We start from the raw sequence: 18,151 nt of genomic DNA, 5'->3' as shown, positions 1-18,151 counted from the left end.
GAGGCTCAACCAACTGAGCCACCCAGGCACCCCTGAAAAAAAACATTTGAAACTCTGTCCAGTAAACTTCTTCATTGTGCCATAGTTAAAATACCAGTAAATAAAGTTGACTCTTGAACAATGTGGAGGTTAGAGAAGCCAAGTCTCTCTCCTCCAACACAGCTGAAAATCCGTCGATAACCTTCGACTCCCTGAAAACTGTACTATTGGCTTACTGTTGATTGGAAGCCTTACCGATAACATAAAGAGTTGATAATACAGATTTTTTATGTTATACACATCATGTACTGTTTTCTTACAAATAAAGTAAGAAAAGAAAATGTTGGGGGCACTTGGGAGGCCCAGTTGGTTAAGCGTCCTACTTCGGCTCAGGTCACGACCTCATGGTTCGTGTGTTCGAGTCTTGCGTTGAGCTCTGTGCTGACAGTTCAGACTCTGGAACATACTTTGGATTCTGTGGTTCCCGCTCTCTCTGTCCCTCCCCTGCTTACGTTCTGTCTCTCTCTCAAAAATAAATAAACGTTAAAAAATTTTTTAAAAAAGAAAAAAATGTTATTAAGAAAATCATGAAGGAAAAATGCATTTCCAGTACTGGACTGTTTTTGATATATATTAAAAATTCACATATAAGGAGATCTGGCAGTTCAAGCTTATGCTGTTCAAGGGTCAACTGTAGTTCATTATTCTCTAGAGCTGAACATTTTCTTGTAGTTAAGTGAGGCTTACCCTCTGAGGAGAAGACAAAAACAACCAATACTTCATCGATATGTTATACACTGGTAGTTTTCCCAAATAATTAAGCTTAAACATCAGCTCCTCAAAATAATTCTGAAGCCATCTGCTCCTTTCCATATAGGCCCTCGCCAACTTGTCATGACCATGGCAACAGTCTCTACATAGTTCCTTCTTGCCTCTAGACTCTTCCCTTGCTCCAATTCTCAACCTAGCTTACTTCCTTACATCAGTTCAATGGATCTGTATTGATCACAGACTAAGTCCAAACTCTTTAGCCCTTCACAAAATTCCCATAGCTTACTTCTCATGCCCCCATTCAACACGGCCCTGCAAACACATAACAAACGCACATACATCCAACACGACTCATGATTTACTTCTTGAGTATGTCACGCACTTTTATGATTCTGTGCCTTTATTTCTACAGAGAAGAAAACAAATACAATTGCTCAGGATTTAAATTCAATTAAGGAGTGCAAACACTGAACTGGAGGCCTATTTCAAGTAAGGAAATCTCTGTCTCTTATCCCTTAAATTTCACACTCACCCACTCAGGCCACCTGTTATCTGACTAGCTTTGTAGCTCAAAGGCAGATAACTCCAGAGCAGGCTCCTGATGGTTTTCTAAGGATTAAAAAAAGTACTTTGTGTGGAGCATATTAATTCTGATCTTAAAATAAAAAAAGCAAGGAAGCAAACAGACCAAAAAAACCCCAGTATTTTGGGCAATAATAGATTATTAACCCCTCTTTTTTTTGAAAAGTGATTTTCCACATTCCTATTTAAAAACTCTCATGAGCCGTACCTGGATGGCTCAGTCAGGTAAGTGTCAACTTCAGCTCAGGTCACAATCTCATGGTTCATGGGTTCGAGCTGTGTGTTGGGCTCTGTGCTGACAGCTCAGAGCCTGGAGCCAGCTTTGGATTCTGTGTCTCCCTCTCCCTCTCTCTGTCCCTCCCCTGCTCACCCCTCTGTCTCTCTCTCAAAAATAAACATTAAAAAAATTTAAAAGCTTTCATGAGTAGTTATTTCAGCAGTTAATACTTATGAGAGAAAAATATATATTGCAATTTGGAAGTTGTAATGCCAGCAGATTATAAAGAATCTTCCTTTCGAACGGCTTTCTTAGCAATGAATTTTCCAATGTGTAGAAAAATGGAAACATTCTGCAGCCTAAATGATTTTTTCATTTTCTTTTCCAAAAGTGTATCTTTTCTTATCTCAGGAAGCTAAAATGGATCGTGTTCGATTTTCAGCATGGGATAATGACCATGGACGATTGAAGGTTATTATACCAGAAGACTAAGGAATATTCTGAATTTTGAAGAGGCGCTTTTTGGCTTTGTCATATTAGTCAATTTCATTAATGTGTTTTTCTTCCTGTATGTGTTAGGCACTTGTAGACAAAACATGATTATAGCCAAGTGATTCTCAGTATTGATATGTACCTACCCAGTATGAGATATGATCATCAAACACGCCTTAAAAACTCTAAAAATCTCTCAACAATCCAATATATATTTTTTTTGCAACTGCCATTTGGCTTTTTCTTCCATGAAATGATTGAGATGTCACAGCTTAAACTATTTCTGTGTCTGCCACCTTAGGAAGCTATAACAACTATTTCAGGTCATCACATTTTATGTGATGAGTCATTATTTCACTATACACCGACAAGCCCTAGGGAAATAAAAGGTATAATGTAAATGCCAAAGGTCCTGAATTTGGAGTTGTCAAGGAGAGAACATAAAATAACCTTTTAACAAGGTTGTGTTAGACTAAGTCAACACATGAAGAAAAACTTAGACTGTGTTCATTCCATGGGTTCCTTTCACCTCTTGAACCTATGAATATAGATTGGTTACCTCTGTGGGATCCCTTGAGATTCTTCCATTGACATGAATGACAGAGTAGATCTTGAAATAAAAGTGGAACAGAGGATTCATGCATTTGAGAAGGATGTACAATTGTTAGGTGTTTCAGTTAAAAAGCAAAAAGTATTCAACCAAGACCCCTATTGCCCCACTCTTCCAATGAACCCACATCCAATGGTATTGGGGTTATTTTTTGTCTGACATTTACCACAAGGAATTTGTTTGTACCTATAGCACATGCATGCAGCCTTAACCTGGCCAACCCCAGATGTATTAAATAATGCTGAACATTTGCTGCCTCTACGTTGCTTGTTTTGTGGACACAATGTAGAATCAAAAGGCAGCAACAGGCACAGTGCAGAGTATATTTAGCTCTAATCAAACTAGTTACAGTTCCATATTCCTTTGAAGTTTAGATAAATGTGATTTTGCATTCAGGGTCCATGGTGAACAGAGTATGAAGTTGTGAAATAGGATCTAACATCCATCACCTTCTTAGGCCATTCTAATAAATACAGTTTCAAGAAGCCTGGTAGACAGCAACATTTAAAGTCAGGAACCATGCGGGGGACCTGGGTGGCTCAGATGGTTGGTCAGCCAACTCTTGATTTCGGGTCAGGTCATTATCCCAGGGTCGTGGGATTGAGCCCTCTGTGCTGAGTGTGGAGCCTGCTTGCAATTCTGTCTCTCTCTCTCTCTCCCTCCCCTTGCTCTTTTTCCCTGCTGCTCTCTCTAAAATTAAAAAAAAAAATAAAGTAAGAAAACATGAGTTCTAGAACCACCATTGCTTTTAAAACACATTTGACGTTGGGCAAGATACTCCCTCATAACGTAAGTACCCGTCTGTCGAGTGAATATAATAAGTGCTCTATATACTTGGAATAATTATTGAGAAGCTTAAATGAAATAACAGATATTATTATTTTAAGGATAAGACACTATGCAATATGAAGTATTTCTTATTGTGCTGTATGTACATTATGACTTAAGGGCATTGATCAGCCTTTATTACCTATCTCAAATATATTATTTCAAATTTTTAGAGTTATGATGTAGGAAAATATGGGCAGAAACACAATGAAGAAACTGTCCAAAGTGGGGAAGCAGATTAGGAAAAGAGGTGGCAGAAGTCACATTTTTCCTTTTCTTCCTGCTTCCCGCAGATTGAGGGAAAAAAGACATTCTTGAAAACGCCTCACTCTTTACTCCTTTTCTTTAAATGTCTCACTCTTTTAAAGTCATTACTATGCATTCAGCAGTTCCCCTAAAAAAGTTTGTTGTTTAACATGAGAAACGGTAGCTCTTGGAGTGTTTCAAATTCTAAATGTTGCCATAGAAACGCAGCTTCAGACACTGGATAGAATGAACCATATGTCACTCATTTTTTTCCCTGTGATGATTTTCTTAGTACAAATATATTGGAAAGCTAGACTGTGAAGTAGGTGGAAAGATACATTATGAAGCTTTTTGCTGGGCTTTGATTGCAGAGCCTGGACATCTTTGTTCCCGCTCAAGCGTTAACAGGTGCCCCTGAACGACCCTGAGGCACTGTCTTTGGAAAAACACAATTGTTGAGAACACAGCTGTTTCCTCTACTGTCAGTTACAAGCTGAGAGGTCAAAGAGTCACCAAAACTTTGCCGATGTAACACTTTTCTTTTATAAAGGTAACCATTCCCTGGAGCCCCTGGGTGGTTCAGTCAGTTCAGTGTCACTCTTGAACTCAGGTCATGATCTCACAGTTCGTGGGTTTGAGCCCCTCGGCGGGCTCTGTGCTGACAGCTCAGAGCCTGGAGCCTGCTTAGGATTGTGTGTCTCCCTCTCTCAATCCGTGACTTCCCCATACACACTTTCTCTCTTTCTTTCCCCATTCGTCCCCCACACTCTCTCTCTCTCAAAAATATTTTTTTTTTTTTAAAAAAAGGTAAATGTTCCTGATGTGTTTTTTTTTTCCTTTCCTGTTTCTTGTTTGCCTATGAGTCCTGACATTTTTGGTACATATTTATGTAATTCATTAGTGACCTTTTTCTTTTTTTTTTTGTAATTTACAAAGAGGAAGATAAATGTTGTGGTAATCTCATTGTTCAGCAGATTCAACTCATTCTTGAGTACGTTGCAAGCGAATGCAATTACATATATTTTTAAAGGAGACACTGTAATTATATCCAATTATTTTGTTTTTACTTTCCAGTGAGCTGCCAACTGTGAATAATGGTAGTGCCTAAGCCTGTTACTATTATCCGTGACAAGCTCTTAAAAATATGGTTCACATCAGTAATGTCCATGACTACAGCATAATAAGTCTAATAAAGAAATACTTTGAAAGTTTTATGGTATTTTAGAAGATTTACACATTAAGGAAAATTAGACATTTTAAACCATCATGGATCAACTTAACAGTTGATATACAAACACCACATTTTTATGCAGTGTAAATCATGATGGAAATGTAAAAATAACTGAATTAAAAGGTAAAGCAAATGTCAAATCAAATCAGTCTAAATGCTGCAAATATGAATCTTCTGAATTTTCAGTTTATTCATTTAAAAGTGCAAGCTACATGTAGAAAAATGTTCACTTTAGTATTTCTTTTTTTATTAAAATTTTAAATCATTATTTATTTTTGAAAGAAAGAAAGAGAGAGAGAACAAGCAGGGAAGGAACAGAGAGAAAGGGAAACAGAATCCGAAGCAGGCTCCAGGCTCTAAGCTGTTAGCACACGGCCTGACACGGGGCTAGAACTCACTAACCGCGAGTACATGACCTGAACTTAAGTTGGACGCTTAACTGAGCCACCCAGGCGCCCCCGTGTTAGTATTTCTTATTGAGATTAATAATAACTATGTACTTTGGAGATCGGGTATCTGGAATCTGAAAACAAAGTATATAACTATATTTACATGGAATTGACATGGAATTTGTCATTTTAGCTAGACCTTAGATTTTCATAAATTTATGGGGAGGGGGTATACCTGGGTGGTTCAGTCAGTTAACCGTAAGACTTTGGCTCAGGACATGATCTCATGGTTAATGCATTTGACCCCCACATTGGACTCTCTGCTGTCAGCACGGAGCCCCCTTCGGATCCTCTGTTCCCCTCTAGCTCAGCTCCCCCTCAGCCTGTGCTATCTCTCTAAAATAAACATTAAAAAAATTTATGTGAAATTGCTGAAATTCATTTGTCAAGAGTCATTTATAAGTTTTAGTAATATAAGCATTCCAGGATATGTTCCTTCTGCATATACCAGTGGGCATACATGAAAATTTAAATGTTAATCTCAGTTTCATTTCCCCTGCGGCATGTTAAGAGCTCTACAGAAACCATTTTTGCGAAGCGAACAGCTATTAGGTACATCCTAATTAAAATCATTGACCAGAAATGTTGTTTCACAAGATCAAATAAATGACATGCGTCTGAGGAGGAGGCCAGTCCAGGGTTCACACTGCACGCCGCCATGCATATTTATAAAATCAAAAGTAGATGATACACGGAATATATAGGAATGAATTTGAAGTCCATTCTTTATTCAGGTCTGTTCTCTAGTTAAAGTCACACATTAATTATAAAAACAGACTACTTTCGTGAAAGAGAAGAGTATTTTGCTCCTGTATATATTTCATTCAGGCAAACTGCTTATTTTACGGGAAGTATGTACTGCTTTTGCGCAAAGGCCGCCACGATGTTTTATGTAGTTAATAAAGACGACACACAAAAAGAATGATTTTCTGAGTGTCAAAATGGAACGTTTTGTGGAGTAAATTGCTGAAGGAGCTGTCTCAGCTTTGCCAGGGCCAGTTATCTACCCTCTCTGTGAGTGTTTCCTCACTTTTTCAATGGGGATATTAACAAAACTTATCATACAGGTTTGTTGTAGGAGACAGTGAAAAATGTTTGTAATACTCTTAGAATAATGCTGAGAACCTAGGAAGTGCTCAGTGAATGTGAGCCGTTATCAGTACAAAACACTTGTGGTTTATTACACAGCAGCGTTGTTTCAACTCAGGGCTTAAGAGATAAGAAAGCATGTATTCATCAAAAAATTGTTACTGTATCTTTTTTGGTACAATTCAAAACTAAGTTCTTTAAAAAAAATTTTATAACATTTATTTCCTTTTGAGGAAGAGAGAGGCAGAATGTGAGTGGGGGAGGGGCAGAGAGAGTGAGGAAGACAGAATCCTAAACAAGCTCCACACTGTCAGTGCAGAGCCTGACATGGGGCTGGAACTCATGAACTATAAGATCATGACTTGAGCAAAAAACCAACATTCAGGTGCTTAACCAAATGAATAACCCAGGTGCCCCTTTAAAAAAATTTTTTTACAGAAATGTTTTTAACGGTTATTTATTTTTGAGACAGACAGAGACAGAGCACGAGCAGGGGAAGGGCAGAGAGAAAGGAAGACACAGAATCCAAAGCAGGCTCCAGGCTCCGAGCTGTCAGCACAGAGCCCGACGTGGGGCCTGAACCCATGAACTGTGAGATCCTGACCTAAACTGAAGTTGGATGCACAACTGACTGAGCCACTCAGGTGCCACTCAAAAGTAAGTTCTAACTAAATGTCTCTCTAAATCACTGTTTGGCAGGGCTCCCAGTACATAGGAAAGAAACGAAGAACACATGGAAAACTTCCGTAGCTCAGAGGTTCCACTGATTTATAGTTTTTAGATTAGACTGGTCTAGAAACACCATTATTATTATGCCAAAGTCACTTTTTATTTAATTTTTTCTCCTAAAAGAAAACGTTCAAATGGAAAAACCTAATTTTGTTTGGCAAATATCGAATGGGAAGAGTTGAAATTGGTGTTCTTGATAATAATAGGTCTAATTCATTCAGTGGCCTGATTCATACTCACTTACCTGTGGTGATTATTATGCTCAATTAAATGATTCACAATTCATCTGATGGTCAAAATTCTAGTTAATAGACAAAGAGGGCGTAGTAATGGCTTGGGTACTATTACACAAATCCCCAGGAATTAGGCTTTATGCAGTTTTTCTAAGCCAATAAAAGAGCTCTAATATTCCAACCTACTCATCAAATTAAAGTAAAACTTCATATCCTAAGAAAAATCTAATTTATTACCAGAAAATTATTCATGTGTGAATATATTTCTTAGCTTAATTTGTAAGATTAATAACTGCCCTGTGATTGCTATCATTTTTATCACATCCTACCTATTAAAATGTACTTTATAAAAGAATCTGCTGATAGGGAATGGAGTGAAATAGGAAAATTAGTCCTATTCCCCTTTATATATCAAAATTGACAAATACAGAAAATACGTTATAGATAGTATTATATAACACATGTATCTTTACTTTTGACATCTGTAAGTCATTTGAAAGAAAATATCTGTTCATGGTCTGTCAGTAAATACCTTTACCCTTCAAAAATCACTTCTTTTGAAAATGGCCTCAAGTATATCATATATATGGATATTATGTTTTACTTTAAGTAGAGGTTAATTTTTGGTCAAAAGTACCTAATGTTACTTGAAGAAGCCAAATGACTCCAGGAAATATTGTAGCTATATAATATCTCTTTCATTTTGTTTTAGATCCTCCATGCAAAAGGGTTATATAAGAAAGTTATATAATATTTACAAAATTCTCAGCCAAGAAAACCATTCTTAGTATCCATTTTATGATTATATTACTCTTTTGATGGTTATGTAAGGACACAAGTCTAAACCAAACAGACTCCATGACAGGCTTTAAGTTCCCCCTCTGATCTAGAAGGCCTAGGTTTCAGTTCCCCGAAACTAACAGGCAGTTGCACATTGCCTAGAGCAAGAGAGACCACCTTCGAAACACCCAATCAGGGAAGGCCAGCTACCACTCTCCACATTCTTAAGGGTGAGGCCTTCAGATGGAGACTTTAGATAGGACCCTGTTACCTAATGTTAAAGTTAACCTGATAGTCGCCGAACAAGCCCCTAGGCTCACCCTGTAATTGGTTGATTTTAAAGGTACTCTGAATGTTGTAATTGAGTCCCGCCAAAAGTAACGAATACTCTAGACCATGTGAATAGTTAAGTCTGCTGTCAATAATACTGTATAATAATGATTGGATCACTGTACCTATGTCACAATTTCTTGTAACTCCCTCTCCCCAAACCCCATAAAAACCCTGCTCAGCCCTTGTTTAGGGCTCACAGCACGGATCCACTGCACTGGAAAAGTCTGTGAGTCCGAATTCGAACCCATAATAAAGCCCTTTGTCTTTTCATGCGTGACTCGGTCTCCCCGGTGGTCTCTGGTCGTTGGGGAATACTGTGAACTGGGCATTACAGTTATAATATACAAAAATTGAAATGGCACAGTGGGATGATACCAAGGAAAAAAGAGGGTAAAATCTTGGTTTGTGAGCATGGTTCATTCCAGAAACATGCTGCTCATCCAAACCACTTGCGTATCAAAGTAAATTTCAAGAACCACAGGCTCAGTTGTGATCACGTGACATTCGGTGTCAGGTACTACTCGTATTGCAAGACATCGCTCGTTCATCAAGTTAAAATTTATTAGAAATGTTTGCTCATCTTGTGGAACACTCGCAGAACAAGTTACTCATAATCCAAAGTTTTACTGTATATGGAACAGAATTTATTTATTGGGGCATATACTGTAAAACCTATTTTTACTCCCACCTATGGCTTTTCAGGTTCTGCATCCACCTATCTTAAATTTAAATCTATCCACAAATATGCATCATTTAAACAATTATAGAATTTTGGTCCTTTAAAAGATGGCTTTCCTCACAGCATCTCTGAGAGCTAAACAAACTTTTTAAAGCAAAAATATGTGGGGAAGGTGTAAAAGTAGATTGGAATACACATCATTTCGAATAAGAATTAGTCATTAATTGCAGGTATTCTTAAGACATGTTCAAAGTACCTATGAATCTATTGTGTAAAGCACTTGCTGGAAGAGTTTATTTTAATCTTAAAGGAGCACAGAGCAGGCATTTAGGCTAGGAGGACAAACTCATTAAGAGTCTCACTGTAGACACATAAAGCAAGATCTTCTACAAAGGAAGAAATGCTGAGAAGGAAAAAATCATAGGGCTTGTCATTGAGAGTCTATTATATCAAAACCCTTCCGTTATTCATTGTGCTTAGTGAATCTAAGCATATTCATATGGATATATGTGTACATTGCTCTTCAATATCAGTAAAATAGGAGTTTTGGCATGTCCTCTATCTCCCAAGACCTGGGCAGATATAGGTGATAATTTTCACAAAGTTAAAGGAAAGGAATTTTTGCCATACATAAGAAGACAGCAAGCAAATAAAATTTTGCTCAAATCATTTTCATGCAAGCATCAAAAAATTCTGTGGATTTCTGGAAAAGTTTAAATAGCCAATAACCATGTCACTGTCTGTCTGTAAAGGTCATGTGTCTGGCTCATAATCAGGACACACACTGACTTCTCCTTCCTTCTACAGCTGCCATGGGTTTGCAATACACATTTGGCAAATCGCACACACTGCAGTCTATGGTCACAACACTGAGAAAAACTAATTAGGTCCAGTTTAGTTCCTTGGCTTCCTAGAGATTAATGTCACATGTGATTTCAATATCATCTACTCCCACAGCTCCGTTTCCACGCTCAAGAGACTCAACATATAATAAATAACAACATTCTCATAAGCTTTCTAAAGCTTAACAAATTTAGATCCTTTCTTCTTTTAGTTTAGACTCCTCAAGTATGAGTTGGTATAAATTTTCTTTTTTTTAAGTTTATTTATAAATTTTGAGGGGGTTGAGCGGTAAAGAGAGAAAGGCAGAAAGATGGAGAAAGAGAATCCTAAGTAGGCTCTGCATTAACAATGCAGAGCCTGATGCAGGTCTCGATCTCATGATCCGTGAGATCAAGACCTGAGCCGAGATCAAGAGTGGGATTCTTACCCAACTGAGGCACCCAAGCACCCCAATACAAATTTTCTAGTATGTATTTTATATGCCAATGGAAGGAAAGGGTAAGCTTGAAGCGTCAGATTAAGCAACAGCCAAAATAAGTTCTTATCTTCCGAGTATAAATTCTCCTTTTAGATCAATTTAATAATTCAATTGTTTATGTCAGATTACAAGTAGGTTCAATAACCACTACTTAAAAAACAGGAGACACAACTAAAGAAATCTACCTCTTCAAAATTTACCAAAATCTTATTTTCAGTATCACAGGAAATCAATTAAAGACAGAAGACAGGTAAACTCACACAGAGAGCAGAATTAGAGCCGTGTGTAAAGAATTAAATTTTATTGTTGTTCCCTAGGGATTTTTTTTTGGTTAAAAAACAACTTATTCTATAAATGAGAGTTTTATTTTCAGATTAACCCCTCATCTAGTACTCAGATGGGTTGATTATGAATACATTAAACCTCCTAGAATGTGATATTATGTTTTCCTTCTCATAAGCTTTCTGGGTTTCTTCACTTATTCTCAACAAAGAACAGATACATGGTCTACTTCATTGAAAATTAAAAAAAATAGGAAATTATCTCCTTCTGGCAAGAATAGCATTATTTTTTAGACTCTGTGAGTTATTATTATCATAAGTTCAAGTTATTGGTCCTTTTAATGCATACTGTTTTCTGCGTATGTCTGCATAGTCATTTAAAAAATCAAGTAAGTTGCATTGTATTATACAACCTGTGGAATATAGTATGTGTACAAAGATCTATAAAGTTATTTTTAAATAATTTATTAATCTTAAATCTTGATTTTATTTCAAACCCTAAATCAAGGGAACAATTTCCTTTTTATATATGTGATCTACATCTTGGTGTATATGTGAGTTGAGAGGTAGATGGATAGATAGGTGGGTAGATAGAAAGATAGACATCACCTCAAAACGATCCTAGGTTGTAAGAGTATTTGGATACAAAAGCAAACTGAGTACAGTTTAGGGATTACTGAATTTTACTGTTTCTTCAAGTGAAAGGAACATGTAATTTTATAATGATACCCATGCAAACAAAAGTAAGCAAAATATTCAACAACTCTATGCCTTGGTCAACATTCTCCATCACGAGTGTGATAAATATGAAATTAAGAGGTATTAAGTGAGGCATTAGAAGCTTCATTATTTCAAACCGGAAGTCTCTTCATCTTGGATTCCCAGAGAATAGTGAGAAACTATTGTGCTTCAGCATCTGTGCTTCAGCAACCGAAGAGGAAGACAATGACCAATGAAGAGAAATCAATACAGAATGGAACAACATGCTGATGGGGCAATATATACAAATTCATTGTACATGTTTAAGCATTTTAACGTCGCTAACAAGTTGGCAGCAAGATTCTATCTGAAAAGGCTAACAAGACGATTAATAAAGTGTAATAGATTAATTTAAAAATTAAACCTCAAGACAATGAGACCTAGGAAATATAAGACATGATTGATGTGTGTATTTGCTTAGGAAGTTTTGGTAAAAAGTCAAGAGCAAAACCACAGTTGGACGTTACAGTAATGCTCCCTGAACAGCTTAAGAGTCTAAGAGTATGGGATGTCATAGGAGGGCAGAATGTGGATAGATGTGTGAAGAATAGTTATTTAAGTCTAGAGTTTCTGAAAAGTGCCAATCACTGATTGGAGAAGAATGAAAAAATTAAGAACAAGTTTTCTATTGTTTCTGAGTCTCATGTTGGGTATCCTGGGGGATTTTAGGTGCCATGAACTCATACCTTCTAAACTTGCTAGGTCTAAATGTATAAAACCTCTTTTTTTATTCTAATTTTTTTTAGAGAATGAGAGAATGTGAGTGAGGGACAGGGGCAGAGAAGGGGGAGAGAGAGAGAGAGAGAGAGAGAGAGAGAGAGAGAGAATCCAAAGCAAGCTCCACACTCAATGCAGAGCTCCACATGGGGCTCAATGCGGGGCTTGTTATCATGACTCTGGGATTGAGTCTGTCCTGAAACCAAGAGTCAGATGCTCAACTGAATGAGCCACCCAGATGCCCCTAAAACCTTTATGTTTTGAATCTCAAATCTTGGCATTGAGTAGTTGAAATATACATAGAAAACCTGTCACCGAATGTATTATTTTCACATTATTGAAACCTCTTTAATAACCAAAAATATAGACCATTAGACCTATAAAGTAAAATGAAGAGGGGCACCGGTGTGGCTCAGTCGGTTTCAGCTCAGGTCATGATCTCATAGTTTGTGGGCTCGAGCCCCACGTCGGGCTTTGTGCTGACAGCTTACTCAGAGCCTGGAGCCTGCTGTGTCTCCTTCTCTCTCTGCCCCTCCCCTGCTCACACTCTGTCTCTCTCTGTCTCTCAATAATAAATAAATGTAAAGAAAATTTAAAAAGTAAGATGATGAAGAGCACACACACCTTCTAGACTTCATATTAGTCAGAAAGGAAACAGGTGCAGAAGAACATGACATTATTCACAAATTAACAAGTTTAGGCGATAAATATAATTCCTGAGTCAATTTCAAATGAAAACCTAACTCAAAGTTTAAGAAACTAGTATATTCTGCAGACTTAAGAATGAAGACTCCCCCAGTATTGACTCGTTCTTTTTAACAAATTATTTCATGCAAGATTTTTTCATACAAGTTTTGTTTTCAGCATTACTAACTGACATTCTAGAGTAAAAATGACTTTAACTTCATAATACATATAAATGATCATTTCTCTTAAAACATGCATTCCTTTTTGGAGTGGTTTGTTGAATGTGATAAGGCAATGTGGAGGCATATTTTTCATGCTCGATCTTACTGTTCAAATTAACCAACAAGATATATACTGTGTGTTTATATGCTGGCTTTAGCAAAGGTACAAATGAAATGAGTGACCTGATTCCTGCCTGCAAAGAACATAAAACTTAATTCTGTTGATCAACTGGATAGGAACAAAACAAAATTCTAAACTATTTTGTGAAATAATCATAAAACAAGGTATATACTAAAATAGTAATCAAAAGATACAAACAGAAAGTGCAGTACAAGCTCAGAGACAGAAGACAATAGCAGGTACTCTATAAATGCCTGCTGAAAGGAACTAATTATTTTAATTCATCCAGTAAATATTTAATGAGAAACTTCTATATACTAATCTACAAATTGGGAGTCCAAAGATGACTACATCAAGGGCCTTGTCAGTAACCGAGAGACTTTAAGCCAGGAAAGCATGGTATTTACTCTCGATGGATTAGGTTTTCATGGCATGATTGATTCCAAGTCATCAATTAAATGGCAAGGGTCAATAGTTCTCCAGAAGGCACCAAATGATAAAAAACTAATTGTTGGAGTGTTCTTTGAGAGTTCTAAACTAGAGCTACCAACAATCTGTTTCTATCATGGAAATTATGAACTCTAAAAATAAGAAAATAAAATAAAATAATTAACTTCTCTGAAGAATTTGATTAGGTGGGTCATGGCATAAAGAAACATATTTGTTCCTACTCTAGATGAGCCGTTTTCTAAGCAAAGTTAACTTACCACATTAAAACGGATTTCTTTTGTTCATTAAAGTTGCTTACTTCTTAATATCACTAAATGCTTTCCATATTACATATAGGTTATAAAAATGCATCTTGGGGGTGCACTGCTGAATTTGCATGAATTGTTTATGAAGTGGAAAAGTTTTGCTCATGTTCTAAATATTATGGGTTTTATGCTATTTATTACCAACAAATAGGAACATAGTCACCTTCTCCAGATAAGATTCAAACAATTAAAAATAAAAGGTAATTTAGGTAAATACCCCAAAACATCAACGATCTTTAAAAAAATACAATGCCACACAAATGGATGGTATTTTTGGCAATGATTTTTTTCTGGTTCCATTTTATCATTGTTTTAGAATAAAACAGCAATCTGGTTATGGGAAAGGTATAAAACTATTGCTTTTATTTTTTTAAAGCTTATTTATTTTGAGAGAGGCAGAGGCAGAGTGAGTGGGGGAGGGGAACAGAGAGGGGGGCAGAGAGAGAGAGAGAGAGAGAGAGAGAGAGAGAGAGAGAGAGAGAGAATCCCAAGCAGGCTCTGCACTTCCTGCGCAGAGCCTGATGCTGGCCCAGACTCAGGAACTGCGAGATCATGACCTGAGCTGAAACCAAGAGTCAGACACTCAACTGACTCAACCAAGTGCCTGAAAATATTTTTATTTATATTAATATCTTGAAAATCAAGAAGTGTGACAAAAGACATAGGAACTAATTGAAATATGTTGAAGATAGATGCCTCTAAAGTTTATTGATCTGTAGTTTTTTATTTATAAGATTATTTCATCATTACATTTTGAAAGTCATTTTTTGGAGGTAAGATTACCTGTTCTCACTGTAAACATTATTTATTATTTTATTGTTATATAATATTAATTTCTTGAGATAAGATAGACCTTTTCCCTACCAAGTCAAAAAGGATTCAAGCATACTTAATTTTTTGTTTGTTTTTTTCCAGGTGCTTTCTTTCAGATCAAGATGTCTTTTGACTAAAATAGAAATTAAAGGAAATTGTCAGTGTGTTAACTTTCAAGCAATGTATGAGTTGATACAATTTGGTTGCATTTAAAAAAGACTTCAGAAACATTTATCTATCTTCCATGAAAAGGTTTCTGTGTAAGGTCTATGATAATAGATGGTGATTTAAAACACAGAATTTTTTTTTAGTAGACACCAGTTTATTATAAAAGGATATAATTCAGGGACAACCAGATGGGAGAGGTGCATAGGGCAAAGCATGGGGAACAGGCATGGGGCTTCTGTGCTCTCTCAGAGTATACAATTCTCTCCGAATCTTTAAACATGGAATGTTTTTATATAATTTGTGCTCCAAATAAAACCTACTCCAGAAAGAAAATTACCTGTTTTGGGGTGCCTGGGTGGCTCAGTCAGTTATCCGACTTTGGCTCAGGTCATGATCTCACAGTCTATGGGTTCGAGCCCCACGTTAAGCTCTGTGCTGACAGCCCAGAGCCTGGAGCCTGTTTCAGATTCTGTGTCTCCCTCTCTTTCTGCCCCTCCCCTGCTCACACTCTGTGTCTCTCTCTCTCTTTCTCTCAAAATAAAATAAAGACATAAAATTTTTTTTAAAAAGAAAAAGAAAAAGAAAATTACCTGTCATTACCTGACACTTGAGTGTACCTTAACAAACTCTTCCTAAGCAATATTGGACATGGATTCTCTCTCTCTCTCTCCCTCTCTATTTCTCTCTCTGTCTTTTCTCTCTCTTTCTTCTCTTTTTTAGACTACAGGGAGTTAAACCAAAAGAAAACTTGACTTGGTGGAAATAGGAATATTTATTGCATCAAGAAACTATTGGATATATCCATTCATTTGCAAACAACTGCGTGCGAATATTGTGCTAGTGATAGTTACAAAATAAATGAATAAATGCATAGATGGGTGATTAAATGAACCTTCTTTTTTTTTAACATTGAGCTACACTCTAGGAAGTATACTATGCAAAGGCAAAGAGGACAAGAAATGTTGGGAGATTAAGTTAATGTTTTCATCTTGATTCCCATCTTTAATTTCCTTAGTTAAATAATAAACAGTGAGACAATAACTTATCTAAGAGCAACAATGTAAGCATATAAAAAGATGATTCTGTGATTAAAGAAGTTCAGAAAAGATAATAAAGAAGCCCAGAAAAAAATCTGGGACAACTCAAGAGTGCGTATGCAGTAGCAGAAATCCATCAAATGGATGAAACAATGAGATAATTCATTTTCTTGTACAAAGTGACCTAAATGAAGGTAAGTTGGCTGAAATTACCATGCAAACAAAAATTAAATGCATATTTGAAATGATAATGAAAATAGGAGGAAAGCCAGAATGGGAATAATCAAAATAAATGTGCCGTGATTCAGCAAGGTATTTTTGCAACTTAATTAACAGGTCAATTCAAATGGGTAGAGTTTTAGCACAATTAAAACTTGAGAGGGTACTATATCTTCCAAAATAATCCAGTCAAGTGAGTCGAAAGAATTTGAGAGGTAGAGGTCTATCTCCTCGGTTCTCTAAAATGGCAGATACAGATCTATTTCCTCCATGATTTGTAGTAAGCCAAGTCATTTACTAACATCTTTTGGGTCGATATATAAGGTAGTTGCAAAATGATTTGTTAAAATATAATTATATGTGTATAATTATGTAGCTATATGTGCCAAAAAGATGTAAGAACTTGAGGAACAATGAAGAAAGTAACTTATAACGATGGAATGAAGCATGTCTAGCAAAAGAAAATTAACGTAATTCATTAGCACTACTCTAATATGGGTTGAGAATATTGAAGGAGTGTAATTAAGAACAGATATTAAAGTAGCTGTTCGGACATATCAACATATTTTGGCTAACAGAATGGACAGTTGGTTCGCCAGACCATTTAACACATCTAAGGAAGTATTTCGATGGCAGCTTGCCCTGAGAGCAACGTTCACTTCCATAAACAAACTAATGCACACAAATCAAAATGCACACCTTGTTTGTTACCTGAAAAAAATCTAACTACATCACACTCTAAGAAAAATCCTAAGTATTGTAACCTATCAGATTGCATTCAACCTAGTAATTCTTAATGTCACTATGAATTCTCCTAGTGAACATCTAATTTCTAATCATACCTTATTTGTCACTTACTAGGTTCACAAAAATTGCATCTTTGTCTCTTAGGGGTTTTTTTCTTTTCATTTCTACACCTAGTGTCAGAAGTATTTTTTAGTTTAGTGTAGTATAAAAGTAAAAGGAATCAAACAATAACCTCTTGCAATATCCCTCACTTAGATATTACATGTTCAAATAATTTGCATTTCAACCTCCCCTGGAAAGGCAGAAGAAGTGATACACTGATACTACCTCTTCTAGGAAGGTCTCCTTGATTGACTTCCTTACTAGGGGTGGATTGGGAGAGCTTTGAGCTCACTCCTGCTGTAGCACTTGCAATATAATATTATAATTGTCTGCTTGCTTGCCTGTTTCTCTCAATAAAATTTGATCTCTTTGAAGAGAAGGATCATTTTAATGATTGCTGCATCTGTCTAGTATGGAACCAAACATGGTGCAACCTCATTGAATGAATAAAAAAACAATATGGGGTGAATTATCAGTTCAAGACAAAAAAAAAGAGCTAACTAACAAAAAGTATTCTACAACTGCTGCAACTAAGCGGTTATTAATAATAATTCTCAGGGCACCGGGTGGCTCAGTCGGTTAAGCGTCTGACTTTGGCTCAGGTCATGATCTCATGGTTTGTGAGTTAGAGCCCTGCATTGGGCTCTGAGCTGCCAGCAGATTCTGCCTGCTTCGGATTCTGTGTCTCTCTCTCTCTCTGTCTGTCCCTACCCTGCTCATGTTCTCTCTCTCTCTCTCAAAACTAAATACACATTACGGGGCGCCTGGGTGGCTCAGTCGGTTAAGCCTCCGGCTTCGGCTCAGGTCAGATCTCACGTTCGTGGGTTCGAGCCCCGCGTCAGGCTCTGTGCTGACAGCTAGCTCAGAGCCTGGAGCCTGCTTCCAGTTCTGTGTCTCCTTCTCTCTCTGCCCCTCCCCCTCTCATGCTCTGTCTCTCTCTGTATTAAAAATAAAT

Source organism: Suricata suricatta, chromosome X (assembly GCF_006229205.1).
Source record: "Suricata suricatta isolate VVHF042 chromosome X, meerkat_22Aug2017_6uvM2_HiC, whole genome shotgun sequence".
NCBI lineage: Eukaryota > Metazoa > Chordata > Mammalia > Carnivora > Herpestidae > Suricata > Suricata suricatta.
The sequence above is the reverse complement of the archived record's forward strand: the minus strand, read 5'-3'. Positions refer to the sequence as shown.